Below are 4,795 nucleotides of genomic sequence, written 5' to 3'. Positions count from 1 at the left end.
CAAAAAGTCGTCGAAAGTCTGCTGATTTCCCAAGCCTGAAAATTGGCAATTTTGATGATTGAAATCTAATAAATTTCACCCCATCTGTGCATGTATCAAAATGGGTGAAATAAGGGAAAAATTGGAAAATTGCCAAAATTAGCTAAATAAAAATGGGACAAAATTGGAGTATCTAGAATTCTCTTCATTTCTCTTCATTCAGCCATGGAAGAGGGTTCAAGATGGCTTTCATACTTTAGTTTCATGTAAGTTTAATTCTTGCTTTCTCCTTGAAATTTCTAAGATTTTGGACTTTTACAATTGGGTCCAACTTACTATGTCATTAGTTTTTGATTCCATGGCTAATTTTTAAAGTTGCTATGGATTAGTTCTGGAAGCATATGATGAATAAATATAGAATTGAAGCTTTAATTCAAGTAAAATTGATGGAAATTGATTTTAGGACCTAATTACAAAAGAGTTTGGAATTAAGGTCTAGTGCTAAAGTTCTGATTTTCAGGGGTTATGAAATAGTTTAAAATGATAGACTAAAGTATTAATTTAGAAAAATTAACTCAATTGAGGGGTTAATTGAGCAAGGATTGAATTGTATGAACTATGAAATTTGGGGTAAAATGAAAATCAACATTTTGCATTAAAACTGTTTTGGACAAAAGCAGTAGTCTAACTTTGAAAAATCACCAAAAATTGTAGAAATCTAATTAGAGGATGAATAAAATATGAAATTAAATATTATTGAGTCTAGTTTCTTATAGAAGAAACGATGTAAGCAATGAAATTGTAATTCATGAGATATAATAAATTTTATGAGATAAGGTCAGAATAATTTCGGATTTCCCTATTCTGATTTTGAAAAATTATCAAAAATTTAAGAAAAATAATTAAGGACTTAAATTTATATGTTTAGAATCCTGAATGAGTCTATTTTCAAGAGAAACAAACGAGAACATTATTTGAATCCTGTACGAGGAGATAATTAATTTTTAGTGAAGAAGGACCAGAACTATCAGATAGCAGAACAGGGGTGAATTTAAAGAATAAACTGTACTTATTGGTTAAACCAAAAATTTTGAAAATTTTTTGGTAAGAAGATACCTGAGTCTAGTTTTAGGGAAAATTAGTGGATCTTAATTCGAAGTTCTGTAGCTCAAGATCAAAATAATTTAGTAACTATAACACAAATGGACAGCTTGAATATTCATATAAGTAAATAGTAAAAATTATAGATAATGTTACTTACAAGTGTGTTATATACATTAAGGATGTAGAATGGAGAGGAGGAGGAGGAAAATATGTGAGTGACTTATGTATAAATTGATCACATGCTCGATTATATTTGGTAAATGTTAAACTTTGTTACAATGAAAAATGTTATAAATTGATGTTTGCATTAAATGTTATATATGTTAAAGAATAATTTGAATATTTGATATTGCCTAATAAAATAATATCCGATATTGCTTAATAAATGTCAAGCCAAATATAAAAAAAAATGTTATAAGTGGAATATGTGTGAAAGAATGTGGTAAGTATTTTCATGGTTATTTTTGAGCTCATTCACTTGAATATGTCATTTGGAATTGTGATAGACAAGAAGAAATAATGAATGACATGCTTATGTATGGCTATATGTATTTATCTGAAACACAAGAAAATGATGGTTATATATTTGATATATGGAGACATGAAACTATGATATATGAACATGAAATATATTTTATAAATGTGTTTGTTCATAATTATAGAATTGTGCAACTCAAGTGTACTATTTGTATAAAAATAGTATTTCAAATGATTTGATGAGTAAAGCTCCAATGTGAGATAGTCTGAAATCAAGAGAAATTGTTATGAAAGCGTATTAAAATACATAGATATGATTGTTATAAGTTATGTGAATAAATGATGTGTAAATGTATATGCATATGAGAAATTTAATGAAAGTTGAGCCCGTACATGTTTCTTGATATTTATATGAATTACATGACAAACAATGTGATAAGAATAGGTATTAGGGCTCATGATCAATTCGAATAATTATGCTTTGCATAATTATGTTGAATATAGAGAAGCAACAAGTTAATTACCATGTTATACGAATTTTTTAAATATTACATGTTTACTTTGTTTTACTTTTTCCCCTAATTAATAATGATTCGATAAGCTCCGGTAATGCCTCGTACCCTGTTCCGATGACGAATACGGGTAGGGGGTGTTACACTGTTAAGCTGAACACATGATAAGCATGTCTTTTGCTACTTTAATGATTTGTTAGAAGCATATGAATTGCTACCGTATTGATATGTTATAAGCATATTCATTGTTACTGTATTGATCTATTATAAGCATATTAATTGCTACTGTATTGATCTATTACAAGCATATTAATTGCTACTGTATTGATCTGTTACAAGCATATTAATTGCTACCGTATTGAAATGTTCATGCCATATTGTATTGCATCGGGTAGGAAGATATGTACGGAGGAAGATTGGCAATTTATCTGCAAATTTGTTGTGCAAACCACAACTTATTGGTAGTTTATCTACAGATTTGTTATGCACCCTGTAACACCCCAAACCCAGCTTAGATATTATGACTGTATCCGGAGATGTCACAAAAAAGGGTTTTTGAAAAACTGAGTCGTTTCGATAAGTCATTCAAGTTTTGTAACTCATAATCGTTTATAACCATTATCAGAATGGTTAACCAATTAATTTATTTGCCAAAACATAAATTACAACGGAAGTCATAGAAAACGTTATATTTGGAAATCTTGTTCGAATTTTCGAAAAACCTTTGTTTTAGTAAAAACCATATTTTTAGCCAACCGTCGTAAATAAAAAGTCAAGTCAAAAACCCAAATCCCAAAATAAAATCAAACAGTCCGCAGAGTCCATAAATTACAAAACTCCCAAAAAATATTCTTAATTAAATAAATAAAAATCATAATCTTAAACAGTTATTAATCGTGGTCACCGTGAGGCTCTGTCACACCGATCCACCTAAGTTCGTAAATTTCCTGAACAGAACAGACAAATAGATGTGAGTTTTCGTAAACTCAGTGTGTAACCCAAAGGGAATAGACATGCAATACATACAAAAATCACATATACAGTCAGTTACAGATTCAGACTTATGTCCATTCCAAATACAGATAACAGAATCAGATATGCAGAATAGATATACTGAATCTTACCTCCATCTTCTACACACCAACTCCGACCATCCCATTACACCATGTGGGGTTAAAAATACCCACCTAACCCTATACACCATATCGTGTCAGTATGACACATATCAGATAGTATGCAGTCAAGCTGCCAGAATATAGGCGAAGGTCGCTATACAGAACACTTCTTCTACATATACGATTCCCACCCCAATCATAAATACATAATACAGATACAGAAATATCATGCTTAACATGCTCGCATACAGATATCAGATATATAAAACAAAATTATGAGACATGCATTCTGCTTAGAGCAATCTATCAGAATATCATATCACATAATTTAGGGTTTGGTTAGCCCTTACCGACCCTACCGTAGGCCCACAGTCGATCAGAACCACCCGTGCAACCCTAGGAAAAATTTCAGAAATATGGGCCCACATGTCCAGATTGGCCTTGCCTGTATGGTTTGCACGGTCTGGCCAAAAACCCACACACCTCTGTGGGATGCCCGTGTGGCCTACACGCCCAACTTGGCCTAGCCTGTGTGGCCCACAAGACCACAAGCACACCATCACATGGTCGTGTCTTTCGTACAGCCTCACATTCGTCAGACACACCACTGTGTCACGCACACGGTCAACCACATAGACGACCGCACACCCCTCTGGCATTGACAGATTGTACTTTCGACTTTCATCAAAACTCGGTTTTCTCGCATAAGGGGTACACACTTGTTTTGTTTCATAGCGAAACAACTTTCGAGACCACCAACATCTAAAAACAGAATGCCCATCACCTTTTAGCAACCAATTTACGAGTCTAATACGATTTAACCAATTACACATAAATTGACTCACCGCTAACAAAAACAACCACAACCTCGATTCCAGCCGTTAAAGTGTAATTTTCTGCCTTACAACCTTTACCTAAACACAGATTCCATCAATTAATCACCAATTAATGGCTACCAATAAACATTGGTAACATCTTAAAACCAACCGCTAACGATAAAAAAAGTTTTACTAACCAATCCAAATGAAGAACCCGTCAATTCTTACAGCTATTGAATGACAGATTCATGAATTGAATCGAAGAAGAAACAAAGTAGGGATTTACGGAGAAGGGAAAAAATATTAGAAAGGGAAAAGATAAAGAAACTTGACGTCAATTTTAGGAAGAAAATAAAAATAAAAAATTAAAAACCACTCCAAATCTCACTAAATCCACCACTTACCAACTAATAACCAACTACTTATTCAGACTTCCAACTCCATCCAAACTCTATCACACAACCGAGCAAAAATAATGTCCACACTCGCGTAAGAATTCAAACACAGAACCTCCAACTAACTAACTCCCTTACCACTCAAACTAACAAGCTCATTCTGATATAAATTAGAAAACAGTTTTATATAAGCCCACTCGACAAGGGTAAGGCTTGGATCTAAAATAACAAAATTTGACAAAAGTGAGACTTGAGCCAAGACCTCATACACGCACCTAGAACACTTAGCCACTGAAGCAGATACACAATTGTATCAGAATTTACAGATACAGAAATAAATTATTCAGGGTGTTACACACCCATAACCCAATGGCAGTGTTTTTCCTTTAATCGCA

Source organism: Gossypium arboreum, chromosome 3 (assembly GCF_025698485.1).
Source record: "Gossypium arboreum isolate Shixiya-1 chromosome 3, ASM2569848v2, whole genome shotgun sequence".
Classification (NCBI taxonomy): Eukaryota; Viridiplantae; Streptophyta; class Magnoliopsida; order Malvales; family Malvaceae; genus Gossypium; species Gossypium arboreum.
The sequence above is the reverse complement of the archived record's forward strand: the minus strand, read 5'-3'. Positions refer to the sequence as shown.